The sequence below is a fragment of the Panicum virgatum genome, chromosome 7K (genome assembly GCF_016808335.1).
Source record: "Panicum virgatum strain AP13 chromosome 7K, P.virgatum_v5, whole genome shotgun sequence".
In the NCBI taxonomy this organism is placed as follows: Eukaryota; Viridiplantae; Streptophyta; class Magnoliopsida; order Poales; family Poaceae; genus Panicum; species Panicum virgatum.
The window spans coordinates 34,623,174-34,641,606 of NC_053142.1; the positions used below are offsets into that span (position 1 = coordinate 34,623,174).

At 47.9% G+C, this 18,433-nt stretch overlaps 2 long non-coding RNA genes across 2 annotated transcripts; both read left to right on the forward strand.

The window, feature by feature from the left end:
• Positions 1 to 6,438: 6,438 nt before the first annotated feature.
• LOC120642245 lies at positions 6,439 to 7,519 on the forward strand. The gene is made up of 2 exons (XR_005662544.1): positions 6,439 to 6,741; positions 7,286 to 7,519. It is a non-coding gene; the product is annotated as an uncharacterized LOC120642245 (long non-coding RNA).
• Positions 7,520 to 8,208: 689 nt separating this feature from the next.
• On the forward strand, positions 8,209 to 9,416 carry LOC120642246. The gene is made up of 2 exons (XR_005662545.1): positions 8,209 to 8,429; positions 8,984 to 9,416. It is a non-coding gene; the product is annotated as an uncharacterized LOC120642246 (long non-coding RNA).
• Positions 9,417 to 18,433: the final 9,017 nt, after the last annotated feature.

An 18,433-nucleotide genomic window follows, 5' to 3' on the forward strand; every position in this document is an offset into this window, starting at 1 on the left:
AGAACTTTATAATTTAATAAATTTAAGAGTTTCTATTAACATGTTTCAAACATTTCAAGGATCCGAAAATTTTGTAATTGTTAACTTTGACTCCGAATTTATGAACTTTCTACTAACACATTGCAAATGTCTACTATCATATTATCTATACTGTAAAAATAAAAAATAATCAAAAACTTTTCTCACCAAGATCGGGCCCACTTTACCCCTCACGCCGGACCCGCATGTCAGGGTCGAGGGAGGTGGGAGGAGGTGGAGACCCATAAAAATTATGAGAGTGTTTCTGCCAAAAATCAAATTATTTTGACACCACCCATAACCCTACCCACCCCCTGTACCCAGCCGAAACCTAAACGAGATCTCTCTCCACCCTGTTCATTGATGCCCGCCGCCGTCGACCTCTCACCTTTGCCGACTGCAAGCGGGAGAGGCAGCCAGCACGCTCTCCGGTCTCCACCGACTCCTTGTGCTCCACGAGGCCACCCCAATCCCGCATCCACTGTCGTCCTCGTGCACGGCCATGGCGCGCGAACCCGCCATCTCCGCAGTTGGCAGTTCAACCGCCGGCAGCGCGCCAAAATTCGTTGCCTCTCCATCCCACATCTGAAACCTGACCTTGCCGCGAGGTTCTCTGGGACAATGCGAACTCGTCGAGTTGCAATCCTATGCCACCCCGCTGGAGTCACCGCCGGACGAGCCCCGCGCTCGGCCGCCACCCTCACCGAGCACATCGACCTGTCGAACGTTCTCGTCTTAGTCTTCTGATGAGCTGATTTTTTTTCAATTAGTTCACTCTCGCGAACTTTACCAAGTATAAAATGCCGTACAGTACTAAGCCAAGGCAGTCGGGATACTCTTCAGCGAACTTACTACATGTGAGACTCCTTTAAAAGGAGCAGCAAGCTTGCAGCAAAGGCACACCTTGCTCGCTGCTCGATCAGTTTCAGAGGAGCTTCTATTTCAGGTATCCTTTCTCTAGAGATGCACTAAGCATACGCATGCTTCTATTCTCGTCGCAGCTGGTTTCACTTGTTTTCGTTGCAAGTACTTGGAGATGAGATGAGCAAAATTTTCTGAGCTAATGTTGTCATGTAAAGAAAGATGAGACATGCTATTTTCAGGAACATCTTATTGGAGAGCTTAGAACTTGCTGAGCTCAGCTCGATCTCTTGCTGTTACTGCTAATATACGTGGGGCAGTGGCGGTAGTTGCTGCGGCTCTGGTGCTAAAAAATCCCGAGCTCCAGCGACGACGAGTCATTGGATTGGATTTCTGTCGACCTAAACAGTGATGTTTATTATGATATATATTTTTGAAATTTATTTTATATATTGAATTAAGTAACAGGTTGGAGGAGCCCCTTCCTGAAGCAAACGTGAGGCAGCCCCTTCCTGGTTGGAGGAGAAGCAGTGGCGGCACGGATCGATGGCGCCACCTCGCACTACCGGAAAACCGACATATGCCGAGTGCCCGGATATTTGCCGAGTGCATAATCTCGAGCACTCGGCAAAGATACTATTTGCCGAGTGCCAAAAAACATGCACTCGGCGAATAAATAACACTCGGCGGACTATCTCTTTGCCGAGTGCCAGCCATATGGCACTCGGCAAAGACACACTTTGCCGAGTGCTAGTCAGTTGACACTCGGCAAAGAGCGTCACGTGCACCAACAGACGACCCGCAGACGTCCGTTACGGTGGCGATGCTTTTGTTTGCCGAGTGCCTACATGGGGACACTCGGCAACAAGATCTTTGCCGAGTGCCCTACAGTCGACACTCGGCAAACGCTGTCACGTGCACCGCACCCGCCAGCTCCCCAAGGCCGTTACGCTGTTGCCACGAACGTTCCTATTTTTCCACGGCCGTTACCGTTATGCTTCGCCGAGTGCCAAATTGGGGCACTCGGCAAACATATTGTAATGCCGAGTGTAATGGAACAGGCACTCGGCATTTAATAAACTTTGCCGAGTGTCGTCTTTGGCACTCGGCAAACAAATACAAAAACTTTCTCCAACGACCTCCAAACTTTTTCCTCCGTTCTCATACTATGTGAAAGACATCATATTTAAATTTGGCAAATTATATTTTATGTTTACTATATTTAGATTATTTATTTGATTACAAGAATATTTTGTGTATAATTCAAATTTGAACTGCCAAATGTTGTCAAAAGTGTTGATAATTAATGGAAAAATTATATTCATGTTATTGAGTCAAATTTGAGGGTTTGTACAAGAATTTAAAGAAAAAAAATCAAATATCTTATTCAGGAAACATAGCAATGAATTTGTGGCCGAATAGATTTTAAATTCTATAAAACACAAATGAAGTCCGAAAATTATGAAATTTGTAGTGAAAGCATGATATCATAAGTAGAGGCTGTGGAAAAAATTTGAGAAGATTTCAAAAAAGTTATCACATACGTTGGTTACAGGATGAGAAATCCTGAAGAGGATCCAAAGACATTTGAATGAGTCAGTTAAGTTTTCGAGTCCAACGGACCATCCAATTGAGTTTTGACTTCAAAATTTTTTGTGTAGGCAATGGACATGATGGATAGGTTTATGGTAAATATTCATTATTTTTTGAGCCCATTTGATAATATTAAAGTTTTTTTAGTACTATGTAAATTGAATTTGAAGTTATACTGCATGAAATAATGGAATTTTTTTGGCTAAAGTATGTTAAATTTTTTATATACGCAATAGACCTCATAAATTGGTTTATGTTAAAGTTTGGTTATTTTTCGAAATGTTTTCGTATTTTTTATTTTTTTTGAAAAATGTAGTGAATTAGTTCATACAAATTGAAATATAGCTAAAAGTGATTGAAATAATATAATTTTTATCATTGAAGCATGATATATTTGTCTGAAATATAAGTTTAGTAATGAAATGTTAAATTATAATCAAAGAAATATGTTTAAATAAATTTTGAATTGAAGGATTTTGAAATGAAATCCTGGCTTTGCCGAGTGCTGCCAGCATGGCACTCGGCAAAGCGGTAGCGGCTTTGCCGAGTGCCAGATCAGGGCACTCGGCAAAGCGGTCGTGTCTTTGCCGAGTGCCGTGATCTGGCACTCGGCAAAGTTTCTGCCCCTGCCCCCAGCTAAGTGACCGGCCCGCACACACGCGCACTCACTCACGCCGCACACACCCGTACTCACGCCGCCGCCTCCACTCCGCCGCGCCGCCGCCTCCACGCCCCGCCCCGGCGCGCCGCGCACTGCCCCGCCGCCTCCACGCCCCGCCCCCCGCGCACTGCCCCGCCGCCTCCACTCCGCCGCGCCGCCGCCTCCACGCCCCGCCCCGGCGCGCCGCGCACTGCCCCGCCGCCTCCACGCCCCGCCCCGGCGCGCCGCGCACTACCCCGCCGCCTCCACGCCCCGCCCCGGCGCGCCGCGCACTGCCCCGCCGCCTCCTCGCCCCGGACCTTTCCTCCCCCTTTCCGGCCCGGAATGAAACCCCACCTCATTAGGTCCGGAACGAATCCTCGTTCTCTCCTTCTCCTTCCAGAGTCTCGAGGGGAGGCGCCGGCGCGGCACACGCGAAGGCGGCGCGGCCGTCCAGCGGCGGCGGCGGCGGAGGCGGCCTGGCGGATTCGGCTCCCCGGCAGCGGCTGTCCACTCCGGTAGCCCCGTTCTCACCGGTAAGTTTCCCGTCGCTCTTCTCCTTTCTCTCATATCCTAGGGTTCTTGGCTCACAGCTCCGTGTTCGTGGATCCAGTTTTTCTTTGAATCATCTGTGGTAGCCGGCGTCTAGGGCATGGATCTGGCCTGGAGTAAGTGAATAGAAAGCATGATCATGAGAGGTAATGAGATTTACCTTCGCGAGAGGAGCAGGATTTGGTAGCTCGTAATGTTACACTAACGCTAATGACCTACTGTTGCTTTGCTTTTCTTGTATTGTAATCAAGATTTGTCAGATCTCTTGGTCATAGTGACAGATACTTGCTCTTGGTAAATACAGGTCCATGTCCAAGCTTTAGAATACTAATCTGGTAGAGTTTTAGTAGTTTGTATTGCATATTTGTTGGTGTCACATCAGTGTGGAGCCTGCAAATTCCTCGAATATATGGATTATTTTATACTTATTACTACTTTTCTGGAGTTCAATTTAATTTGGTATACTTACTACTACTTACTACTTAGGGTCGTTGTCCTTGAATGTATTGAACACTAAGGTTAGGTGATGCTAACCTGCGATTCATCATACTCCAGTAGTCTAGTGTAGTTAGGAGACGAGGCCGGGCCCCAAGACGGTCTTCTGTCATGCATCACTAGGAACCATGTATCTTGAAAATTGTTGATTTACTATAAATTGTTGAACTTTGATGTCACCTCCTTCCTGGGACTTTCTTTAAACTCTAGCTCAATCAGTAGCATTTATCAGATTCTAACAACATCAGGTCTCAGGACATCATGTCTTAGTGACTAATACTGACCGAGCAATTAATGCAAAGGTACTGTTTTGTATGTATAAGGGCTGATTTGTATCATTGCTGTTTCATATGCATACGATAGTCGTGTTCAATTAATGCAAAGGTGGATATTATGTCAACAGAGAAAGTCGTGTTCAATGTGCCCTCAATGCTTTAGTAGTTTCCGCTGATGATTTTGCTTTCTTGCTAGTCATGATGCTTAACCTTTTATTTGTTATGACTGCACAAAATATAGGCTGGTAGCGGTGTCCGCCTGCGACGTGCTCGACGAGAAGCTTGAACTGCGAGTCCACACCAAGCCGGCCACGCCTACACCGCCGACCCGTTGTAAGCACCGCCACCGTCTTTGCATATCTAGCACCGCCACCGTCTTTGCATATCTAGCACCTCGTAGTTCATGTAACCTAGTTAGGCGTCTCCCATTCGGAAGAGATACAATTGAGATATGCGGATCTTTGCATATCTTTGTAACCAGGGGGAGGAGGAGGAGGCAGCAGGAGATACGAGGGCGGTGTGGTTGCGAGGACCGTCGCAACTGCCGCAGCGGCCGATACCTCTTGCGAGACGCCCGATCATTCGACCGGTACCAGACAGGTAATACTTTATGTTATACACAATGGCATTTATTTTTCAATTCATATGTTCAAAATGACAAGATACTAATACTTTATGTTATACACTTTTACAGGTATTGGATGCTCGTGCAGGCGGGTGCCCACAAAAGGAAGCCCAACGGCATCCTGGGAACCCTATGCAGGGAGCTCTTCCCTGGGCTGGTGATGCATGCCGGGAACCTGGAGCCGGCATACACGTGGGACCACTACATCGCCGTCCCAGATGCAGAAGATCGGGAAGGGAGGTCCTTCGGCAACAAGGCGAGACGGGTGGTGGGAGAATTTTGGGTAAGTCGTCGCACTATATTGGTGAATAGTTACCATATATTTGAAACTCTTTGAATATTGACTGCAATTATCGAGTCTATACAGGATTTCTTCAGGTGCGAGCCAGGATATGAGGCCATAGCGGCTCAGGTGGCTGACACAACATGTCGCAAACTAGTGAAGGACATGCACTACGAGGCGCGTGTTCAGGCCGTAATTACCTACTGCGCCGATGTGGAAAAAAGGAAGGTCGGCAAGGACGTAGCAAGAAATATGTTTCTCACGCGGGAACAATACTTGAGGGTAAATGACGAAATCACTACTCATTTCTTTTGAATTTCATTTTCGGAAATGTCATCCACTTTGCTTCCATTACATGTAGGTGCCTCCGAACTGGTGTGCTGGCAAGGGCGCGTGCTGGGAAATGATGGTGGACATGTGGCTTAGCGAGGAGTGGATTCAGCGGCACAACTTATGCCGGGAGCGCCGCTTGTTGATGCAAGGTGCGCCACACCATCAAGGCAGCCGAGGCCTTCCCGAGTACAGGGATGCTTGGGTAAGTCATTACACTTTTTGGTACTTTCAAACTCTAAATTCTGCATTCTCACTAATCATTGTATTCTTTCGCTTTGCTTGCAGTCGGGGTCACATGAAGACCAGGAATGCAATGACTTCCAGGCATACTGTATGGCGCACAAGGGCAGGGCGACGTCCGACGTCTCCTACAACCCGGCGGATCCACCCGAGGCGTACAGCAACCCGAGCGTCCACACGCGCATCACTGAGTACACGGAGATGGGAAAGGTACTCCATGGGGACACATGGGATCCGGCCACCCAACCCCTTTCTGGAGAAGCCATCATGAGGGCAGGAGGAGGGAAGAAGCACGGCCGTTACTGGATCGCCAACAGCCTTGTCGACACAGCCAGTACGCCGACTCTCTCTCAGCTTCGGGCAAGGACCACCGACTCAACTCCGCCAATACGCCCACGGCCTAAGACTTCAGTGGCCAGCGTGCGTGCAATCCAGGTTATTTCTGCTCCATTTGTCGTTCGTTGCTGTTAGTTATATTTTGTTCACATTGTAACATTTGGGTGAAATCTTATAGGCTCGGATGGACGAAGAGACGAAGAGGCGGGAGGAGATCGAGGCGAGGCTGGAGGAGGAGCGGACGCTAAGGCAGGAGCAAGAGCGCAGGTGGCAGGAAGAGCGGATGCAGGAGCGGCAGAGGATGGAGCAGGCGCTTCTTGCTGAGCGACAGACCGCGCAACAACAGATGCAGACCACGTTCTCATATCTCCAAGGCCTTGGCGCGACAATCAACTATCAACCGCCGCCAACGATGGCCTGGCCTCCACCACCGCTGCCACCGCTAGGCATTCCGTCTATCTTTCCTCCATCTGGCGCTACAGGCACTCCTGTGAGTATGATATATAGATTTACTTTGCTTGCACATATATATTCAAATTTTGAGATACTTTATGTCAATATATCATGTGCTATATCTGAAAGAACATCTAGACTCACTTAGTGGAGTGTTGAGATACTTAGTGGTTGGCTGATCGAACACGTGTGCTACATGATCCTTCCCAAGATCTCTCGTGCTATATACTAGAGATTAGCTAGGCTGCCAATGTAATTTCCCACAAATTAGACAGTAAATTCGTGACTATATATTGCTGTTTAATTACGTATGATTAGGAGGCACCAGGACTGATCTTTCAGCCACACTTGGAAAATTAGTGGAAGTTTAGAACGATCATACATGATGGACAAGTAGTATAATCTCAGTACTCCTTTTATTTTTTCCTTCTTTTATCAAGCTAATACTGGTTCAGATGCATTGCAAATAATACTTGTGTTTGATGCAATATATACAGCCTGCATTTTTATTGTATTTTACCTTGTTCAGATAGTGGCTCTATGCATCACCATGCCAAAAGTTAAAATATTTTTTTTTACAGAATCAATCGATTGGGGGGTCAAATGAGCCTCCGGACGAGCATTCACCGGCACGTGCAGCGTCGTAGTGGCCACCTAGCTGATTTAGAGTTGTTTATGATATTTGTTCTACGGGCTTGTTGTTGTTGGACTAGACTTGTTTAATTAGTTGGACTTGTGCTTGTTGAACGTTACACTTATACCATCGATGTTGGACTTATGCTATTTGTGATATTCATGCGACACAGCGTGAGATATTTGTGTTATTATGTGATGGATGTGCCATATATATGTAACGCTTGTCTGGAATGTATATATGTTTTTTTTGTGACGATGAATGTGGTTAATACATAAAAACAGAAAACATATAAAAAAACAGAAACAATTTGCCGAGTGTTTTTACCCTGACACTCGGCAAAGCAATCATTTTTCTATTTCCTGGAAAACGTATTTGCCGAGTGTAATTACCTTGGCACTCGGCGAAGTTTCAAACTTCGCCGAGTGCCAGAAGACTGGCACTCGGCAAAGACCCAAACTTCGCCGAGTGCCAGACGCCTGACACTCGGCAAAAACCCAAACTTCGCCGAGTGCGGCCAGGTTGGCACTCGGCGAAGTTTGAATCTTTGCCGAGTGCCGAGCATATGGCACTCGGCAAAGTTTTCGACCCGTCCCGTTCGGCCGTCCCGTTCGCCGTCCCGTTCGCCAGTTCAACTGTCCGTCCGTCCGTCCCGTTTCAACTATTTTTGCCGAGTGCGACTTGGCACACGGCAAAAGTTTGCCGAGTGCCCGAGAAAAGGCACTCGGCAAAGCCGGCTTCGCCGGTAGAAGAAAGGCCGTGTGCGCTTTGCCGAGTGCTACACTCGGCCAACAATTTGCCGAGTGTTTTTCTGTCTATGCCGAGTGTCTGTGACACTCGGCAAAGTACCTGAGTCCGGTAGTGTCGATCCCCAAATTGTGGGCGGCGGTGTGTATTGGCGGCGCTGGCAGCGGCAAATCGCAGAATCCATTTCTGCATCTCGGCAGCGAGCAGCGATGTGCAGCCTTTTGGTGGCCTGTGGTGGTGTTCGTCGGAGTTGGTTTGGTTGTGTTCGTGCTGGAGGAATTCGGCATAGCTGCTGCAGCCAGTTAGATGATGTGCGGAAAGCCATAAGCAACAAGGAGACTGCGGTATGACTATATCTTGTCTATCAGTTCAATAGACGAGCAAACGATTCTGGTCAATTTCCTAAATCAAACATGTATGTTCTACATTACATAATTTTTTTTCATGTAACCACTTTTCTTCCCTTGCTTTGAAAGTTCAACAATTATTCAACCATCGCATGGAAATAAGAACAGCAGCTCGTGATTAGTATAGCAAAATCTGGAATAGAAAAATTAAAATGAGAGTAGCAACGAGCTATTCAGATTAGTAATCTACTTATCTTATGTATTATATTCATTCTATTGCTGCTACCTACTTGGCTTTGAGCAATTCAGATTTGGTGCACATAGTTATTATAGTTTTTCATTTAATTTTTAAAATTTATATGATTGCTGTGAAATCGACACGATATACTTTGAAAATAATGATATATTTATTGTTTAAGGAATTTTAATCACTATATTAAGATGTACGTGCATGTCAAGTGGAGGGGGGTGGGAGGGTGTGTAGACCCATAGAAATCACGAGTTAAAGAGTGTTTCTATCAAAATCTAATTGTTTTTCTCATCACCTCTAGAGGTACCCCATCCGGAATGCCACCGTCATAACCACCTCCACCCGACTCCGTCCACCATGGTAGGAGGCAGATCCCAATGATCAACACCAAGTGCGAAGGCTGAGCAGCAGTTGTGGGGCGCGTGGAGGTGGTGCGCGACAGGCAAAGGATAGCGGTGCAGAGGGACAACGAGGGGCGATGTCCCCTTTGAGGGTGGCAAACAAAAAACCTATACTTGTATGATGGCTTGGCGTTTGTTGATAACCATTTGGATGCAGTGCGTATAAGCTTTTATAGATACATGATATGATACAATATATGTTTGATTCAGTTTTTACTGATTTGAGGATTGCAGGTTTATATGTGATCCCGCATCTCTGTTCATTTATATATATGTTATGATGTATAGATGAAAATAATCATTGTATCATAGTAATAGTATTTTTTAATGCAAGAATTATAATTGGTGGATCCTTAAATCTTTTAAAAGATTTTTAAAACACGTGCGTTCCTTTGTTCGTTCCACCTCCCCCATTTGCACAAGCATTCCGCCCACCCATATTTAACTACAACTACAATCACAATCGGCAGTCGCAGCCAAACCCTCAAACGCAAACCATTCAACCCACCACCCAAGCTCAACCCACCACCCAAGCTCAACCCACTCAGGAGCAGCTACCACCACCCCAGCCCACCCACCAAAACAAAAAAACCAAACCACAAATAGCCAACCCGCGACACTACCATCCTTCGGTATGATCATGCCCATCTCCGGAGGTTCCCACCTGGACTTCGAAAACAAGAGGCAGCGCAGGGACTACTTCAGGCAAGTCCATTGCATCGTCTCTAAAGATCCAACCAAGAGAACCCAGTGGTCACACTCCCCGATCACCTTCTCCGAAGAAGATGTCAACCTCATTAGCTACCCACACACAGATGCCCTTGTCATCGAGGCAAACATTCAAGGATGGAGGATTGGCAAGATACTAGTTGACACTGGCAGCTCTGCAGACATCATATTTTCTGACACCTTTGATAAGATGGGTATCGACCGAAGCCTGCTTCAGCCTTCGGATATCCCCTTAATGGGATTCGGAGGAAAAAGAGTGAACGCAATCGGAAACTATCACTACCCGTGTCCTTCGGAGATACAGCTAACGCAAGAACAGAGCACATCACCTTTGATGTGGTAGAAATGCCCTACCCATACAGAGCAATCCTAGGAAGGGGGACAATCAACAACTTCGAAGCTATCGTTCATCGGCTGTACTTGTGCATGAAGATTCCGGCTCCCGCAGGGGACATCACCATCCGCGGAGACCAGCAACTTGCACGGGACATAGAGAGGGGATACACCCCAGGCCAGAAAAATGTCCACAACCTTCGGACTGAATCTAAGCCCGTTACCTTCAAAGAGCAGTAGAGAGACAGCGAGAAAATAACCTTCGAGGAAGACTGTGAAGTCAAGAAGGTTCCCCTTGACGTGCATCTACCCGACAAGATGGTAACCATCAATGCAACCCTCAAGCCCGAGGAGGAAAAAGAGCTTCTTGAGTTCCTCCGCAAGAACCAAGATGTTTTTGCATGGTCCGCAAGTGATCTACGGGGCGTCAACAGAGACATCATTGAGCACGGCTTGGATATCAACCCAAACATCAGGCCAAAGAAGCAAAAGCTTCGCAAAATGGCAGACGAAAAAGTCGTAGCAGTCAAGGCCGAAGTCCAAAGACTGCTAGAAGCAAATGTTATTCGAGAAGTCAAATACCCAACATGGCTGGCAAACACTGTGCCGGTCAAAAAGAAGAATGGCAAATGGCGCATGTGCATCGATTTCACCGACCTCAATAAAGCCTGCCCGAAGGATGATTTCCCACTGCTAAGAATCGACAGAGTCGTCGATGATGCAGTAAACAGTCAACTGATGTCTCTGTTGGATTGTTTCTCCGGATACCATCAGATTTGGATGAGGAAAGAGAACGAAGAAAAAACAAGCTTCATAACCCCCTTCGGCACCTATTGCTTCGTGAGGATGCCCGAAGGACTAGAGAATGCAGGACAGTCTTTTTCAATAATGTCTTCAGTGGTCTTAGAGCATCAACTTAGAAGGAATGTCCTGGCTTATGTTGATGACATTGTTGTAACCAGTTCAATAAGAAGCAACCATGTGGCAGACCTGGCCGAAACTTTCGCAAGCTTAAGAAAAGCTGGACTGCCCTTGAACCCCAATAAGTGCATCTTCAGAGTTCACAAAGGAAAGGTGATAGGATGCCTAGTGTCCACCAAAGGCATCGAAGCAAACCCTGACAAAGTAAAAGCCCTCTGGAACATGGAGGAGCCAAAGTCCATCAGGGACGTACAGAAACTCACAGGGCTGATTGCAGCCCTAAACAGATTCAACCCCCGCTCTGCAGACCAAAGCCTACCATTCTTCAAGGTCCTTCGCAATGCAAACAAATTTGAGTGGGGCCACGAGCAAAGCAAAGCCCTTCAGGAACTCAAAAACCATCTCTAGAACATGGTCAAAATGACCTCACCCGACCCGAAGGATGTGTTGCTCCTATACATCACAGCATCTTACTCTGTTGTCAGTGCAGCGCTCGTCCTCGAGAGAGAAGTTGGAGGAAAGAGGCAGCAGCTACCTGTCTACTTCGTATCCGAAGCTCTTGCAGGCTCGAAGCTCCTATACTCAGAGCTAGAGAAAATTGCATACGCAGTAGTCATGTCTGCTCGGAAGCTTCGACACTATTTCGAAGCTCACAAGATAATCATGGTCACAGATCAACCTTTGCATGACTTGTTCAGCAACAGAGAGGCCTCAGTTAGAATTGCCAAATGGGCTTCGGAAATCTTGGAGTTCTACATAGACTTCGAGAGAAGAACAGCCATCAAATCACAAGTGCTGGCAGATTTCATTGCCGATTGGATATCCCCAACCTTCAAGGAGGAACCTTCGACTGAAACCTGGATCGTGCATTGCGATGGGACCTGGTGCAACGACGGAGCGGGTATTGCTGCAATCATAGAGTCTCCTTCGGGAGCAAAAACAAGATACACAGCACGACTAGCCTTCGGCAACCTCCAATCATCAACCAACAACACCACCGAGTACGAAGCCTTGCTCCTTGGACTCCGCAAAATGAAAGCCCTTGGCCATCAAAATTTCATAGTCAGAACAGATTCAAAGGTTGTCAGAGACCACATCGAAAAGGACTCAGAGGCAAGAAAGTCAGAGCTCATCGAGTACCTCGATGCCGTTAGATCCATGGAGAAGTATTTCAAAGGCTTCGACATCGTTCACATCCCGAGGCACATGAATGACGAAGCCGACAAGCTGGCAAAGGCAGCATCAAGAAAAGAGCAGTTACCTTCGGATGTATTTTTCGAAGAAATCACAGAACCCTCAATCAAGCCAAAAAAAGAAAAGCAAGTTTCAATCATCTCAGCCGAAGATTAGAGAACACCTATAATAGAGTACCTTCGGGGAAACATCGAACTACCAAATGAGAAAGAGGAGAAGAAAATGTTCCAGAGAACGAGAGGCTATGTTATCTCCGAGGGAGAGTTGTTCAAGTCAGGAGTAACCAGCCCATGGTTAAAACGCATCTCGACAACCGAGGGAATCGAACTCCTCAAAGAAATTAACTTTGGGTTCTGTGGATCCCACATTGGCTTCAGACAACTTGTCTCCAAAGCCTTCAGGCAAGGATTCTTCTGGCCAACAGCGCTGAAGGATGCTCAGCAAATAGTAAAAACATGCCAGGCATGCCAAATGATGAGTCCGAAGTCATCAAAACCTTCGAGCCAACTCAGCTGATACCCCCGACCTGGCCTCTTCAAAGATGGGGAATCGACCTAGTGGGACCTCTACCCACAGCTCAGGGCAACTACAAGTACGCAACAGTCGCTGTTGAGTACTTTACAAAGTGGATCGAAGCCAAGCCACTAATCAACATCACTTTAGAAACAATCAAAAAATTCTTCTGGCAGAACATCATCTGTAGGTTCGGGGTCCCAAGGGAGATCACTGTAGATAACGGCAAACAGTTTGATTCACAGCTCTTCAGAGAATTCTGTTACAGTGTGGGCACGAAGGTAATCTTTGCCTCGGTGTACCACCCGCAATCCAACGGGGCCGTCGAAAGAGCAAATGGCATCATCTTCGGCAGCATCAAAAAGTGCCTGTTTGATCAGAAAAAGGGCAAATGGGCCAATGAACTCCCGAAGGTCATTTGGTCCCACAACACATCAGAATCAAGAACCACCAAGTTCACACCATTTAGGCTACTCTACGGTGCCGAAGCAATGACACCGGAGGAGCTAAAAAAAACGAAGCCTAAGGGTGACTCACCCAGTTGAGGACATCCCCTCGGATGACAAAGACCTCATGGAACTAGACATCCTACAAGCTTCGGAGAACCTAGAAAAGTACCAAGAGGAAACCACGAAGTGGAGAGACAAGAAGATTGTGAAAAAGATCATTGCAGTCGGAGACTGGGTCCTAAAAAGGAAGCCAAATGCTGAAACCTCCGGCAAACTTCAACCCAGGTGGGAAGGGCCATTCCTAGTAATCAAGAGCAATAGACCAGGGTCATATCACCTGTCCGACGCCGAAGGCAATGAGCTGCAGTATCCTTGGAATGCAGACAGCCTCAAAAAATACTACATATAAGCTTGTAAAAAGGACGCATCGCGAAGTTATAAGCGATTGTGGACCTTCGCATTTACTTTCAGTTATTTTTTACATTGCAAACGGGCTGTACTCTTTTCCTCACAAGGGGAAACTCCGCACAGGAGGTGAGGTTTTTGACGAGGCAGACCCAGTGTAAACAATTTCAATACAATGAATTTTCCCCAAATAAAGTGTCACCTTCGCCGAAGCAGCCCAAAAGTCAAGCTTCGGCAAGCATCTACATGCTGCACAAAATAGTAAGTTAGCAAAGTATGCAGAATCCGTAAACTTTGCATACTTATCAAAACAAACGCATAACAAGTACAAAAACGCCAAGGGGCTTCGACCTTCCAAAAGATTTGAACCAAAAAACCTTCGGCACAAACGCACAACAAGTGCAAAAACGCCAAGGGGCTTCGACCTTTCAAAAGGTCCGAACCAAAAAACCTTCGGCACAAACGCACAACAAGTGCAAAAACGCCAAGGGGCTTCGACCTTTCAAAAGGTCCGAACCAAAAAAACCTTCGGCACAAATGAACAATAAGTGCAAAAATGCCAAGGGGCTTCGACCTTTCGAAAGGTGCAAACCAAAAAACCTTCGACACAAACGCACAAGAAGTGCAAAAACGCTAAGGGGCTTCGACCTTTCAAATGGTCCGAACCAAAAAACCTTCGGCACAAACACAAAACAATTGCAAAAACGCCAAGGGGCTCCGACCTTTCCAAAGGTTAGAACCAAAAAAACCTTTGGCACAAACGCACAACAAGTGCAAAAACGCCAAGGGGCTTCGACCTTAAGAAAGGTCCGAAACAAAAAACATTCGGCACAAACGCACAACAAGTGCAGAAACTCCAATGGGCCTTTCAAAGGGTCCGAACCAAAAACCTTCGAAAAAAGGGCACAATAAGTGCAAAGCGAAGGCCAACAGGCTACCTCGGAAAAATCGAAAGATGGATGCCAGAAAGGGGGGAGACATTTTTTCCATAAGAACCTTCACCACCCATCATTCAATTTACCCGAAACAAAAATAACTAAACCACTCGAAGACAACAGTGCGCAAGAAAGGGGGGAGACGTTTTTCCCAAAATACAATACTTACGCGTTGACTCGATTGGTAAACAAACTATCTATCGAGGTACAGCAAAAAAAGAAATTACGTCCGGGCGACGGCTTATTAGAAAAGGGGGGACTTTTTTTCCAAGAAAAACAACCCTAACAAGCGTCGACCCGAACAACAACAACTTGCCTCCCGAAGGACATTTCTCATACTCAAAGCCGTCCAACTTATTCCGAAGGGAACTCGCCCCCTGCAAAAAGCAGCCTTTGAAAAGGATCCCCTGGGACAACACGCTCCAAAAACAAAATACCCGCGTGCCGCCCAGTCATACCTTACCTAGCAAACCCCCGGGAGGATTACAACAGAAAGGGAGATGTTTCTCTCAAGACACATAACATCCACATATCAAGGCACCTCGAAGGATGCACAAATCAAAGTACCCCGAAGGATGCACATATCAAGGCACCTCGAAGGATGCACAAATCAAAGTACCTCGAAGGATGCACACGCGCAAAGCACCTCGAAGGATGCATCCAGAAGGGCATCCCGAAGGATGCGCAAGGAAAGAAAACCCAAGAGGTGCAGTAAGAAAACCCAAGGCAATTGCGAGAATATTATACACTTCGAAAAGCGACGCGAATGTCACATTCAGTCAAGGAAGCAAAAGAAGTTACAATGAATCACGACCGGACCAGCACAAGTATTCTGCAACGCTGCATCCGGGATGAGCAAGGCTGAAAGCCTCCCAGCTCATCAATACCCTAGCGCTGTTCGCGTCCTGCAGCATGGGAATATTTACAAACAAATCCTAAAGCCCTCAAAACAAATCCCTACAAGCTAAATCTCTAGACCTGAGCCCTCAGCGTTTTGTACGCCCCACATCCCGAAGGAGACCTCCTGTCCTCGGGCGCCCCCCCCGACCCCCGAAGGTTGATCAGGACTCAATTCCTGCACAAACTACAGTCAACACAAGAAAGCAAAAAACCAACAAACGTAGAGCCGGCTGAAAGAACACTCACCCCTGTCGCTGCGGCCGCGAGGGTCCGAACAGCAACCCTACCCGAAGGAGCCCAGAAATGCTCGAAGTATGCAACCTTGACATCTTGTATCCTGTCAACTTCTTCGGACAAACCCTCGTAGGGGACGTACTGAAAGCCGCCTTCAAGCCTAGAGAGATCCACGGCGCCGGCGCGGAGAAGATTCCCCACAAGCCCCTCGAAGGAGACGGACGCCGCGTTATCATTCGCAACACTCATCACCTCCCCAAGCCCCTCAAACTCCGACAGCAACCAGTCCAGAAGCTGAAAGATAGCCTGAGGACCCTCGGCTGGCTCAAGCAAAGGCAGAGGCTCCGCTCCGAGAGCAGCAAGAGCCTTCTTGTACTCTTGGTACACTCCCTCGGCTCGCGAAGCGATCTCAGCAAAGGCTTGCTCGATCTCACCCACTTTAGCGTGAACCTTCTCCAATTCAGTGACCCTCTCCTTAAGGGCAGCCTTCTCGTTCGCATTCCTTTCAACAGTCTTCCGAAGGCTCTCCAGAACCTTCTCATTGTCTGAAGCAGTTGTCTCTAGCTTCGAACACTTAGCCATCATTTGCTTGTTCTCGTCCTTCAACATAAGAATCTCCGCCTCAGCCCGTCGCAGTTTGTCCGCTAGATCCAATCTCTCAGTGGCGCTCTTGACCCGAAGGTCCGCGTCCGCCTTGCCCTTCTGTGTCAAAATGCGGCTGGCGAGGGCAAGCTTCTTGCTTAACTCGGCAACGATGAAGGCAGCATCGGAGGTGGATGTTTCTGCCATGGCAGCAATAAACTCTGAATCAAACACAAAATCATCTCCGGAGACAACGAAAGTTGAACAAAAGCGAAAAATGCAAAATGGCCAAGCCTTACCCTTCTCAGGAGGGAGAATCCCGGACGTGCCAGGCCCATGCATCACGGCCAAGAGCTACTGTATTGGCGCAGACATAGCTGCAAAAACAATAAAATCAAAACCCCCTCGAGAGCCAAGAACGAATCAGGGAATCAACAAAAGGCAAATAGCTGAAGCTTACCGGACTCGTCGAAGGCCATTCCCTCCAACTCCTCGACCTCTTTGTCCGCAGGTGGAGCAGAACCACCAGGAACCTCTCCACCTATGAGCGCCATCAGTGTTTCACCAACCAAGACTTCCCCCTCTTCGATACTTACCACAAGAATAGGATGCGCAGTCATTGTCGCCTGGGCCGCTTCCTTCGGGGCATCAGCCGTCGAGGCAGTCACCCTCGTCACGGGTGGCTTCGGAAGGTCCGCAGGCCTGGGCCCAGTCTTGACGAGGCTTTGAATCCTCCTCCATTTCGTCGTACCTTCGGAGGAACAATGAAGGTTAATCAGCACTTTCGCCACCTCAACCCGACGGCCGGAACCGAAAAGCATGGTCCCGTACTCATCGCTGAGATCATAACGGGATCTAAAAAACCTCCCCTCGGGAACTACGATGTCCCCACCCACCGTCCCCATGAGCTCTTCCATGAATGAGGGCGTACCACTGTCGCCCGAAGAAACCTCCTCATCTAGCGCCTTCCTCTTGGCGCTTTCAGCCCTCGCGACAGAGACCTTCGTGCTCGAAGGTTTCCGACCACGCCCGCGCCCCCACGTGCCAGTAGCCCCGGAGCTCCCCGCCTCCTCCACCTTAGCCTTGCCCCTAGACTTCGACTCAGGAACCTCTGAACCAATGTTCCCCGGCGGCGTCATTCTTGGAATGGCGTTCGCCGGCACCGGCCGAGGCTCGTAAGCGACGCCCATCTCAGCCAAGCACCGATTCAACCGAAGGTTCCCTCTGCACACCTCCACCAAAGAAAGATACTCCTTTTTGTTCCAAGGGCCCAGTATCTCCGCAGCCTGCCGCTCCAGCTCATCCACTATAACTTCGTCACTGGAACCTTCGGGCCTCCGAAGCCCAAAAATCGGAGAAGTCACATCATACTTCAAACCAACAAAGTGCTTACGCTCGAACCTCGACGGAGACCAGCCAGCGGCCAAACCTTCGCAGCCAGAAATTCCTCGACAGCATCCCTGCCACCAAAAACTTGGCAAGCCGTCATGAAGGCCTCCAGACACGATTTGAAACCTGGCCCGCGCTTGCTGAAGGCAGGCTGATAGACGTGATCGAACATCTCAATGTCCGAAGCCAACAGGTACTTCTCCTCGCCAGAACCTTCGGGATCAGGGAAGCCAATCTTGGTGTAAAACTAATATCCTAACCAGTTTCCCCTCCCACTTGTTCTTGTAAGCTGTCGAGAGCATAACCTTCACTAGGCCGGTCCTTTTGTTCGGCTTACGAGGAATGAAGGTGCAGCAGCCGTTCTGAACCTCTCTAAGTTCCGAATTATCATCTACATAGACCTTACGAGGCTGGCAGTGCAGCTGAAAAAGCCTACAAAAGGCATCCACAGACACTTCCCCTCTAAAGCTCCGCACCACCCACAGAAATTTGGCCAATGCAACAATCTCGTTCGGGGTAAAGTGGTGTAGCTTCACGTTGAATGGCTCCAAAAGCTTCGGTACAATTGGATCCATCGGAAGACTAAGCCCCGCTGTAAAAAAATCCTTAAAGACCACAACCTCGCCGGTCTCCGGTACAGGAATCAATTCTGCCCCCGGAGGGCGACAAACCCCCTCGGTGAAATAGCCCTTCGTAACATAGAAATCTATCATGCTCTGAGATACGACAGATGGCTCGAAAAGCAAAGTCTTACGTTTCTCCGGAG